The sequence below is a fragment of the Nomascus leucogenys genome, chromosome 8 (assembly GCF_006542625.1).
Source record: "Nomascus leucogenys isolate Asia chromosome 8, Asia_NLE_v1, whole genome shotgun sequence".
Taxonomy (NCBI): Eukaryota; Metazoa; Chordata; class Mammalia; order Primates; family Hylobatidae; genus Nomascus; species Nomascus leucogenys.
Window position 1 is genome coordinate 25,141,346 of NC_044388.1, and position 13,112 is coordinate 25,154,457.

At 43.9% G+C, this 13,112-nt stretch overlaps 1 protein-coding gene across 3 annotated transcripts in view; it reads right to left on the reverse strand.

Moving 5' to 3' along the window:
* The window catches only part of SLC18A1 (solute carrier family 18 member A1), a 37,962-nt gene that overhangs the window by 5,960 nt on the left and 18,890 nt on the right, over positions 1–13,112 (reverse strand). The gene's annotated exons all lie outside the window — the stretch shown is intronic.

Sequence of the window (13,112 nt, forward strand, 5' to 3'; positions counted from 1 at the left end):
CCCAAACTACTTTGTTTTAGAACCTGGGGACCTTTGTGCAAACCCACAGTAGTTGCCGTAGGACCCCCACCCCTCTCCTTTCTTCAGGAGCAGGGCTTTGTTTAGCCTCAGTGCTTTTTTTTTTTTTTTTTTTTGGGGGACAGGGCCTCACTCTGTCACCCAGGCTGGAGTGCAGTGGTACAATCTTAGCCCACTGCAGCCTCGACCTCCTGGGTTCAAGTGATCCTCCCAGCTCAGCCTCCCAAGTGGCTGGGACTACAGGTGAACACCACCACACCTAGTTGTTTTTTGTTTGTTTGTAGAGATGGAGTCTCGTCATGTTGCCCAGGCTGGTCATGAACTCCTGCCTGTCTCGGCCTCCCAAAGTGCTGGGATTACAGACGTGGGCCACCACACCTGGCCTAGCCTCTGTACATTAAATGTGCTTCCAGCTTCCCACTTAGATTCCTAATGAATGGCCCTGATGAGCCATTCTCATGTATAAAATACCCTTGATTATCAGCGTGAGAATGTGAGCTTCAGAGATGGCATGGTTGGGTGCCACATACCCGTACATAATTCCTGGGAAGTGAATTCCTGCCTTGCTACTTACCTGCCCTTCTATTTCTCTGAGAGGGATCTTGGATTAATTACTAAACCTTTCTGAGCCTTGGTTCCCACATCTGGAAAAAGCAAAGCTATGATTATATCATACCAGGTTACAATGTGGAGCAAATTAGGTAATGCATGCAAAAATATTTTGTAAATTGAAGTCCTGAACACATGGCTTTTTGTGATAGTAGAGGGAAGTGTTCAGGAAACATGGGCTTTGGAGCCACACAAAGCTCCAAATTTTGCATTCAAATCATGGCTTGATGACTTGTTAGCTCTGTGACCTTGGACAATTTACTTAACCTGTCTGAGTCTCATCCATTCATCCATTCATTCATTCATTCATTTTAACAAACTTTTACCATGTGTCAGGTATTCTGGGGGCTGGGAATACAGCGGCGAATAAGACAAACAAAATTCTAGCCCTCAGCTAGCTTATACTCCAGGGGAGGGAGACATACAATAAACAAGTAAACAAATACACAAAAAAGATAATTTTGAAAAGTTTGAGTTATGTGCAGGAAATTTAATGTGGTGATATGGCACAGCAACTCAGAAGGGCTACCCGGGATTTCAGGGTTGGGGAAGGCTTCTCTGGGGAAGTGACATTCAAACTGAGACCTTAATAACCAAAAGACAGCACTTGAAGCAGAAAATTAAAAGCACCTAATGCAAATTAAGATGTCTTAAAGAAATAATTTAGTTTGCTCTAAGAATAGAAAGGATATCTGTGTGGCTGAAATATAAGAGGAAAGTGGAGGGTGAGAAAATGAAGGTCCTAGAAATGAATCTGGTTATTCCAAGGGCAATGGAAGCTTTGGAAGGAAATGACATAATTGGATTTATATTTTCTAAAATCCCTTAGAAGAATGGGTTCATGGGACAAGAGTGGAAGCCAGACTATTTGCAGAATCCAAGAGAGAAGTGATGGTGCCTCAGATTAGAAGTCATGGTGGAGAGAAGTGAACAAAATGAGAGGTTTTGGAGGTAGAGTTGGTGACATATTCTGTTGGATTGGGTAAAGGCATAGCGGGAGTGAGTATGGGAAGTGAGAAATCAGGGATAACCTAGGTTTTTGTCTTAATCAATTCGGTAGCTGGAGATAGGGAAGACTGGTTGAAGTGCAAGAGCGTGGGGGGAACGTGAGAGGTTTGAAGTGACTGGTAGATATCCAAGCAGAGCTGTCAGGCAGTTAGATACACAAATCTAGAGTTCCAAGGAGAGAGAAATTTGAGACATTGGTTTACACATGGTTCTTAAAGCCATGCAAATGGATGGGATTGCCTATGAAAGAACAAATAAAGAATAGAGATCTGAGGACTGAGTCTTGGGGGACTCCTATCTTTAAATGTTAGCAAAGAAGGCAGAGATAGCACAGGTGATGAGTAGTAGCCAATGAAGTAGGTAAGGGAGATGGAATTGATGAGTCTGGCCTTTGATCAGGGCTGGGATGCTCAAACCATAATTAGACAGAAGGCTGTGAATGTGGGTTCAGGTGCAGGATATTGGGTACACTTAGTGATGGAAACGTGAGAGTTCCCTTCTCATTGCTTCCATTTTCTCATTGCTTCTGTTTTCTCAATGACTAGGAGGCAAATTCAACAATTGAGAATGATGATCGTGAAGGGACAGGAGCGCATATGAGATTAAAATGAAGAAATATAAAATAGTCATCTTGGAAAAGAAGGAGGACATAACTAGGGACTTATAGAAAGATTGTTAGACAGTGTGAAACCCACTTTAGATTTGTGGCCATAAGCACAAGGTGAGATCAACAGCCTGGTTGTGCATTTTTTTGCAGCCCCATGCTATGGCTCAGTTACAGACAAGGAGTAGGCAACAAGATAGCATTAGCTAGAGTGAAGTTTTTGGTAAGTGACAAGCCCAGAGGGGGTGAGGAGTTTCAGAAGAGTGACATCCATGATGGGCCATTGAATCCAAGTTGAAGAAAGAAAGAAGTGAGGACAGGCTGGGCGCTGTGGCTCACGCCTGTAATCCCAACACAAGGTCAGGAGATCAAGACCATCCTAGCTAACACGGTGAAACTCCAACTCTACTAAAAATACAAAAAATTAGCCAGGCATGGTAGCGGGCACCTGTAGTACCAGCTACTCAGGAGGCTGAGGCAGGAGAATGGCATGAACCCGGAAGGCAGAGCTTGCAGCGAGCCACTGCACTCCAGCCTAGGAAACAGAGCAAGACTCTGTCGCAAAAAAAAAATAAAAAAAAAAAAAGAAGTGAGGACAGGAGTAGTGATGGAAGAAAAATTACTGAGGACAGTGAATTGGTGATCCCAGTTTAGTCCAAAATTGTTGATATGGGACTATTAGAACACCTGAGAAGGGAATATGTAAGATGAGAACTGGATTGTTTGGAATTGAGATTTCAGAGGAAATATAATTAATACTGATGTCAAGGTGATATTGCTTGGATATTTGTCCCCTTGAAATCTCATGTTATAACTTCATCTCCAGTGTTAAAGGTGGGGCTGAGTGGGAGATGTTTGAGTCATGGGAATGAATCCCTCATGAATGGTGTGGTGCTGTCCCCATCCTCACGGTAATGAGTGACTTCTTGCTCTGTAAATTCACAAAAGAGCTGGTTGTTAAAAGAGCTGGGCCTCCTGAGGCCCTCACCAGAGGCAGATGCTGGTGCCAGGTTTCTTGTACAGCATGTAGAACCATAAACCAAATAAATCTCTTCTCTTTATAAATTACCCAGCCTCAGATATTCCTTTATAGCCATGCAAAATGAACTAATACACAAAGTGAGGGCATAAATAGGATTAAATTGGTTAAGGTGAAAAGGAGGAAAGGATCATTGCAAAAGAGTAGATTAAAAAATTAGGAGGCCAAGATCCACAGTTATCCACCTGGATATTGAAGTCACCAAAAATGGTGACAGGAGTAGAGGTGAAAAGAACATGGACCAGATGTTGACAGCTTTAATGAATGAGGAGGGACAACTAAGAGGTCACTAGATGTTTGCAACAAAGAAGGGTTGGGTGGTGTAATCTAACAACATGATATTCAAAGGAGCTGAGGTCTTTGAAGGAGGACAAAGAAGAAATGACTCGGAAGCAGCAAAGGAGAGCAAGGTGTGGAACATGAACTTCCATCTAGATGCTGTAGGAAAACAATGTTCACAGAAAACATCTGGGTCTCAGTAGGGCAAGAAGATGAAAGACATGTTCAGAGAAAAGGATGAGGGCATAGGATGCTTGCTGATGACAAGTCCAGGATTTGAAAGAGCATTGGGAAACTGGGTCAGATCAAGAAATCTCTGAGGGCAACCCCCTTTGGGAGCTCTGTTTTCACTCTATTAAATCTTGCAACTGCACACTCTTCTGGTCTGTGTTTGTTCTGGCTCAAGCTGAGCTTTCACTCACCATCCACCGCTGCTGAAAGCTGCCATCACAGACCCGCCATTGACTTCCACCCCTCCGGATCTGGCAGGGTGTCCGCTGTGCTTCTGATCCAGTGAGGCACCCATTGCCACTCCTGATTGGGCTAGAGGCTCGCCATTGTTCCTGTGCACCTAAGTGCCCAGATTCATCCTAATCCAGCTGAATGCTAGTCATTGCATTCCACGGTTCTCTTCCAAGACCCATGGCTTCTAATAGAGCTGTAGCACTCACCACATGGCCCAAGGTTCCATTCCTTGGAATCCGTGAGGCCAAGAGCCCCAGGTCAGAGAACAAAAGGCTTGCCGCCATCTTGGGAGCGGCCCACCCCATCTTGGGAGCTCTAAGAACAAAGGCCCGCCAGTAACATCTGGTGGCCAATACAGGGCTTCTCCAAAGTGGTGAGTAATATCAGATCACTTTTGTTTGCTATTCTGTCCTATCCTTCCTTAGAATCAGAGGAAAATACTGAGCACCCGTCGGCCAGTTAAAAACGATTAGTGTGGCTGCTGGACTTAAGACTCAGCTGTGAGGCTTTCTGGGAAAAGGCTTTCTAACCACACCCAATCCTTCTAGGTTGGGAGCATTGGTCTGCCTGGAACCAGCTTCTGCTTTCACAATTTTCCTGGGGGAAGCTGAGGGCCAACTAGAGGCAGAAAGCTGGCATCCCAAACTCCAGGCATTGATCGATTGAGATCATGACGCAGCCAGAAGTCTCTACTCTATAGTTAGTTGCCCATGTGTGCGCCCCTACCTCTTCTTCTGACCCATACCTCCTGGGTCCCAACCATGACTTTCTTGAAAGTATAGCCCCAGAATTCTCTTTACCTCTGAATTTACTTGCTCCAATCCCTGCCTCCTAGGTACTAATGCTTCAGACTTTCACTTCCTCTGCCAGGTATTAGAGCAAGTTGTGTCTCCAAAGGGGATCTAAGGAAGATCTACACTGTGTCCTTAGGCACCAAGGCTATGAACCCAGGGAGTCTTGCCCCTGGTGTCCCTCCAAATTTAGGTATACAGCTCTCAACATGGGCAGTTATGTGAGACCCGTTCCCCACCACCCTTGCCAGGGCCCCAAGTTTGTAAATGGCTAGGAGGATTGCTCTGCCATTGTGTAAATACACTCCTCCCCCAATTTCTACCCAGCTTACCCACACTGTGCAATACAGTCTCCAAGCCTCAGTTCCTTGGTGAGGGCCTTAGAACTGAAGACCCAGTACTTTAACAACTGGAACTGGGCCTGCGACAACATAATAGATCAGTAAGAAAGCAAATTGAGTAAATTAAAGGGATGGCCCAAATGCATTCAATCTGTAGTGGCAACTGCTTTGCTAACAGAAGAAAGTAGAAAAATAACTTTTAGAGGAAACCTCATTGTGAGCACACCTCACCAGTTCAGAACTATCCTAAGTCAAAAAAAAAAGGTAGCTTACTCACTAAAAAATCTTAAAGTATGGGGCTATTCTGTTAAGAAAAAAAAAAAGTTGATTTAACATTAACCACTGAAAATTCCCTTAACCTAGCCAATTTCCTAACAGGGGATTTTAATCTTAATTACCATACAAAGGTCTGACCAGACTTAGAAGGTATCCCCTTCAGGACAGGAGGATAGATAGTTCCTCCCGGGTGATCGAGGGAAAAAACCGTAATGGGTATTCAGTAATTGATAAGCAAACTCTTGTAGAAGCAGAGTTAGGAAAATTGCCTAATAATTGGTCTGCTCAAACGTGCGAGCTGTTTGCGTTCAGCCAAGCCTTAAAGTACTTACAAAACCAGCAAGCCCATCTTTTTCTCCTGGCTCTCCTTGTTGTAGGAAAAAGGCACATAGGATAAATGGGATCCATCTCTCATATTTCGTACCCAAAAGGACTTAATCTGGGGCAACAAAAAGCTTAAGATCAATAATTAGGGCATATTCCTACAAAGGAAAAGAAGGACAAAGGCCCTAGTGGGCAAAAACTCTATCTCAATCCTGACTCAAAGGGTTACCTACACCCTCTCTGAAATGAATTTGCATAATAATTGTTGTTTATGGGGATGTTTCTTGATGGAGCAACTGGGTTGCCCAGCCAAGCTCTAAAACTCACCCCTGATCGCAAAGGCAATGTTGGGCATGCTGGTAACAGACCACCAGAATCCAGCAGCCCAGACTCCTTTCTTTGTGGTCAAAAAAGGCGGGAAAACCGGTGCAGGACTGCTACATCAGTGAGCATAACTAATCCGGTAAGCAGAGGTCCATGGGTGGTTACACACCCTGGAAAGGAATAAGCATTAGGACCATGGAGGACACTCTAGGACTAATGCTCATCGGAAAATGACTAGGGGTGCTGGCATCCTCATATTCTTTTTTCAGATGGGAAACGTTTTCCCCAAGGCAAAAACGCCCCTAAGAAGTATTCTGGAGAGATATAATGTTACTGCTAGATCAGACACTAACCCCAAATGAAAGAAGTGCAGCCATAATTGCAGCCTGAGAGTTTGGTGATCTCTGGTATCTCAGTCAGGTCAATGATAGGATGACAACAGAGGAAAAAGAACAATTCCCCACAGGCCAGCAGGCAGTTCCCAGTGTAGACCCTCGTTGGGACACAGAATCAGAACATGGAGATTGGTGCCGCAGACATTTGCTAACTTGCGTGCTAGAAGGACTAAGGAAAACTAGGAAGAAGTCTATGAATTACTCAATGATGTCCACTATAACACAGGGAAAGGAAGAAAATCCTACTGCCTTTCTGGAGAGACTAAGGGAGGAATTGAGGAAGCATACCTCTCTGTCACCTGACTCTATTGAAGGCCAACTAATCTTAAAGGATAAGTTTATCACTCAGTCAGCTGCAGATGTTAGAAACAAACTTCAAAAGTCCACCTTAGGCCCAGAACAAAACTTAGAAACCCTATTGAACTTGGCAACCTCAGTTTTTTATAATAGAGATCAGAAGGAGCAGGTGGAATGGGACAAACGGGATAAAAAGAAGGCCACCTTTTTAGCCATAGCCCTTAGGCAAATGGACTTTGGAGGCTCTGGAATACGGAAAGCCTGGGCAAATCAAATGCCTAATAGGGGTTGCTTCTAGTGTGGTCTACAAGGACGCTTTAGAAAAGATTGTCCGAATAGAAATAAGCCACCCCCTCGTCCATGCCCCTTATGTCAAGAGAATCACTGGAAAGCCCACTGCCCCAGGGGATGAAGGTCCTCTGAGTCAGAAGCCACTAACCAGATAATCCAGCAGCAGGACTGAGGGTGCCCGGGGCAAGCGCCAGCCCATGCCATCACCCTCACAGAGCCCTGGGTATGCTTGACCTTTGAGGGCCAGGAGGTTAACTGTCTCCTGGACACTGGTGCAGCCTTCTCAGTCTTATTCTCCTGTCCCTGACAACTGTCCTCCAGATTCGTCACTATCTGAGAGGTCCTAGGACAGGCAGTCACTAGATACTTCTCCCAGCCACTAAGTTGTGACTGGGGAACTTTGCTCTTTTCACATGCCTTTCTAATTATGCCTGAAAGCCCCACTCCTTTGTTAAGGAGAGACATTCTCACAAAAGCAGGGGCCATTATACACCTGAGCATAAGAGAAGGAACACCTGTTTGTTGTGCCCTGCTTGAGGAAGGAATTATTCCTGAAGTCTGAGCAGCAGAAGGACAATATGGATGAGCGAAGAATGCTCATCCCATTCAAGTTAAACTGAAGGATTCCACCTCCTTTCCCTACCAAACACAGTACCCCTTAGACCCGAGGCCCAACAAGGACTCCAAAAGATTGTTAAGGACCTAAAAGCCCAAGGCCTAGTAAAACTATGCAACAGCCCCTGCAGTCCTCCAATTTTAGGAGTACAGAAGCCCAGCAGACAGTGCAGGTTAGTGCAAGATCTCAGGATTATCAATGAGGCTATTGTCCCTCTATACCAAGCTGTACCAAACCCTTATACTCTGCTTTCCCAAATACCAGAGGAAGCAGAGTGGCTGACAGTCCTGGACCTTAAGGATGCCTTTTTTACATCCCTGTACATCCTGACTGTCAATTCTTGTATGCCTTTGAAGACCCTCTGTAACCGTACTAGCCTGGTAAGCCTATTTAATACCACCCTCACTAGGCTCCATGAAACCTTGGCCAAAATCCTACTAACTGTTGGATGTGCCTCCCTCTCCACTTTAGGCTATACATTTCAATCTCTGTATCTTTAACCTTCTTGTTAAGTTTGTCTCTTCCAGAATTGAAGCTGTAAAACTATAAATGGTTCTTCAAATGGAGCCCCAGATGCAGTCTGTGACTAAGATCTACCACAGACCTCTGGACTGGCCTGCTAGCCCATGCTCCAATGTTAATGACATTGAAAGCACCCCTCCCAAGGAACTCTCAACTGCATGACCCCTACTATGCGCCAGTTCAGCAGGAAGCAGTTAGAGCGGTCATCAGCCAACCTCCCCAACAGCACTTGGGTTTTCCTGTTGAGAGGGGGTACTGAGAGACAGGACTAGCTGGATTTCCTAGGCCAACTAGGAATTCCTAAGCCTAGCTGGGGAAGGTGACCACACCCACCTTTAAACAAGGGGCTAGTAACTCAGCTCACACCTGACCAATCACATAGTAAAGAGAGCTCACTAAAATACCAATTAGGCTAAAAGCAGGAGGCAAAGAAATAATCAAATCATCTATCACCTGAGAGCACAGAGGGAGGGACAATGATCAGAATATAATGATAGGCATTCCAGCCAGCAGTGGCAATCCCCTTTGGGCCCCCTCCCATTATGTGGTAGCTCTGTTTTCACTCTATTAAATCTTGCAGCTGCAAAAAAAAAAAAAAAGAAAAGAAATCTCTGACATATGGGGATAATCATAATTTCTACCAGACAGGCCAGTTGTGAGGTTTAAACGAAATAGTGCATATCAAGCATTTTGCATAGTGCCTGTCGCAGAGTAAGGGCCCTACAAGCACTGGTCTTGATTATTATCATCATAACTCATGAGTGACATGTCAGGACTTGAGTCCAGGCCATCGCACTCTAACTCCAGGTGTTTCCACTATGCCACATCCCCAGTGTGGTAGCACAGATGGCTCTGGTATAAGGGACTGCTTGAGATCAGCAGAGTGAGTTTGTGTGGATCTCACCAGCCCTTTTAATCCCTCTCTGTACCTAGAAAAAAACAGTGCAGGCTAACAAAAAATACCATGGCAATTACAATTAAATTAAAAGTCAACAATCAACCAGTTATTGGCTGACAACTTGTTTGCTTTTAATATTCTCTTCTATGGAGTAGAAGTAAGCACACCTTAGTGTATTTGTGTAGGCTATCTGGACAGGTGGCAATCTGTTGCAAACTGTACCCATTCGTTTATATTTAATTGCTTAAAAATATTAAAACTACTCAATTGTTTATCTAGTATGTGGAAGTAAGCACCTCTACGTAGCCTACAGCCTCCTAGATACAGCTCCTTGACATCATTTTAAGTGGTGTAAAATCTCCTTAATTAGATTTTTCTCAATCCATGTTGCTTGTTCTTTAGGATCTGATTATAGCTTACATTTTAGTGGCATTTTGTGCAAAATAGGTGCTCCAGAATATGTATTTATAGATACATGACCCCTGCATGAAAAAACATCTGTTTTTCACAGTGAATCTCTAAGGGGTGAGGGATTACACATTTTGTGACTATCAAAATGGTTTAAACTAAAATTGTACAAACAATTTTTTATTTACTGATAGTGTCCTGTATTCCACACACTGGGCTAATCCATTTAGGATTCCAGATGAAAATGACTCTGAAAAATATCTACATTTTTACAAATTAAAAAACTGGAGTTGGTCTTAGTCTGTTTTATTTTTGCTGCTGTAACATATTACCACAGATTGGGTAATTCATAAAAAAAAAAAAGATGTATTTGGATCACAGTGCTGGAAGCTGGGAGGTGCAAGTGCATGGCACCAGCATCTGCTTGGCCATCTGGTGAGGGACTTCTTGTTGGGTCATAATACAGCCAAAGGGTATCACATGGAGAAAGTGCATCTGAGAGAGAAAGGAAAAAGGGGCCAAACTCCCCCCTTTTGTAACTAACCCACTGCTATGATAATTGCTTTAATCTATTCATAAAGGTGGTGCCCCTAGGACTTCATCACCTAGTAAAGGTTCCACTTCTTAACACTGTTGTATTGGGGATTAAGTTTCCAACACACAAATTTTGGAGGACATAGCATTCTACCCCTGGCCTCCAAAATTCGTGTCCTTCTCACAATGCAAAATGCATTCAATCCATCCCAATAGTTTCAGAAGTCTTAAGTGGTTCCAATATAAACTCAAAAGTCCAAAATCCAGAGTCTTGTCTAAATTAGATATGGGTGAGATTCGAAGTACGATTAATCCTGAGGCAAATTCCCTCCAGCTGCGAGACTGTGAAATCAAAACAAATTACACTTGGCCCTTTGTATTTGCAGGTTTCATATCCTTGGATTGAGCCAACCACAGATCAAAATTATTTGAGGAAAAAAAAAAATAACAATACAAAGATAAAAATAATACAAACAAGAAAACAATACAGTATAACAACTATTTACGTGGCATTTCCATTGCATTAGGTGTTACGAGTCATCGAGAGAGGATTATAGTACATGGAAGGATGTGTCTAGATTATATGCAAATACAATGCCATTTTATGTAAGGGACTTGAACTTCCTTGGAGTTTGGTATCCATGAGGAGTCCTAGAACCAGTCTCCTATGGATACCAAGGGATAATTTATCTACTTTCAAAAATAATGGTGGAACAAAGATAGAATAGACATTCTCATTTCAAAAGCAAGCAACAGGGAAGAAGAAAGGGGTAACAGGTCCCATGAAAGTCCAAAACCCAAAATGGAAAACAATATTAAGTCTTAAACCTGGAGAATAATTGCCTTTGACTCCATGTCCAAAATCCTGGGCACACTGGAGAGGAGTTTGGACCCCTAAGGCATCAGGCAGCCCCACCCTTATGGTCTTTCTGGGCTCAGTCCACCCAGCAGCAATCATGGGTTGGAATCTTGTGCTTACAGGCCACCATGCTGGTGCCTCTACAGTTCTGTGATCTTGCAAGTGGCTGTGCATGACATCTTTTGAAATTTAGGTGGAAGAAGTAATGCACCCATAGCTCTTGCGTTCTGTGCATGTGCAAAATTTGCACCACATAGACACCAGCAAGGCTTACCACTTGAACCCTCCAGAGTGGGAGACCAGGCCACATCTGGGCCCACTTGAGCCAGGGCTGGCACAGTTGAGGGGCATTGCACTGAAACGCAGAGAGCAGAGTCCCAAGGTGGTCCTGGGCAGTGAGCCCATGGAGGGTGCCCCAGGCTTATTCCCAAACCATTCTGCCCTCCTATATCTCTGGGCCAGTAATGGGAGACACAGCTCCAAAGGTCTCTAAAATGCCTTTGGGGTCTTTCTCCCACAGTCTTAATAGATGGTACCTGGCTCCCTTTTATCCATACTAATCACTTTAGGTTGCTTGGCCACACTCTTGGTGTGCTCTCCTAAAGACGCCTTTTCCTTCTTTCCAAGGCCAGGCAGCAAATTTTCCAAGTCTTTCTGTTTTGCTTCTCTTTTAATCATAAATTTCACCTTTAAGTCATTTCTTTGCTCTCACATGTCACTATATAAGCAGTTAAAACAGCCACACAGCAGCCTGAAGCTTTGCTGCTTAGATGTTTCTTCTGCCAGGTATCTTAGTTTATTGCCTCTAAGTTCTTCATTCCATAAAGTCCTAGGTTATGGATACAAGTCTGCCAAGTTTTTTGTAACTGTATAACAAAGATAGACTTCAGTGTCCAATACCTTGTTCCTCATTTCTATCTGAGACCTTGTCAGAATGACCTTTGCTGTCCATATTTCTATCAACATTCTGGTCACAAACTCTTAACCAATGTCTAAAAAGATTCAGACTTTCTCTACAGCTCTCCTCTTCTTCTGAGCCCTCACCAGAATCACCCTTAATGCCTTAACCACAGCAATACAGGCTCTTTCTAGCCTGCTCCTCCAAATTATTGCAGCCTCTACCAATTTTCCAGTTCCAAAGCTTCCATATTTTCAAGTATTTGTTATAGCAGCAGCCCTGTTTCTCAGTACACATTTTCTGTCTTAGTCCATTTTCTGCTGCTATAATATAGCAGAATACCAGAGTGCATGATTTATCAAGAAAAGAGATTTATTTGGCTCAGGGTTCTGGAGGCTAAGAAGTTCAAGGGCAAGTCTTTAGCATCTTTTTGGCCATCTGGGGAGTGCCTGGTTGCTGGATCATAACATGGCCAAAGGGGGTCACATGGAGAGAGAGCACACACGAGAGAGAGATAAAGGGAGCTGAACTCCCCTTTTATTATAACAAACTCACTCCCATGATAATGGCCTTAATCCATTCATGAGGGTGCTCCCATGATCTCATCATCTCTCGAAGATCCCACTTCTCAAGACTGTTGCATTGGGGATTCAATTTGCAACACATAAATTTTGGGGGACACATTCACACCATATCAGAGGTCAAAGAGGTTAAATAACTTATCCAAGGCCACAATCAGTAAGTGACGTGGTCAGGATTCAAACCCAGGTGGACCTGGGCTATTTTCTCCCCTTGGTGATGCTACCTAGCATATGGCGGGCCACACAGCAAGCACTCAGAGGCAGACTACACATAACTTTCAAAAGCATGGACTCCTTTGTTGCTCCCAACACCCTTGAGGGATGCTCTTCATGTACAGCAGCGATTTTCCAGGTGTGATCACTGACCAGCTATATTAGCATCACCTGCAAACTTACTAGAGATGAAAACTTGTTTTGACTGAATTGCTGTCTCCCAGCAATCAGAGTTTTAACGAGCTCTCTAGGTGATTCTGATGTAGTTATTGGACAACCTTTGATGTCAGACTTTACAGACCAGATAGCATTGAGGAAGCTGTAAAAGATAGCGGTAACTGAGTGACTGGTAACTGAGTAATTGGTAACTGGCAACTGAGAATGGCCCCTATGCTGCTGGGAGGAGCTACTCTGTGTTGTAGCTGCTCACCAGTATGGAGACTCTGAGTGGCCAGAGCCTTAGGACAGGCGATGAATTATCTGCACTGAACACCGACTAACTCAATTAATCGTCATGGTCAA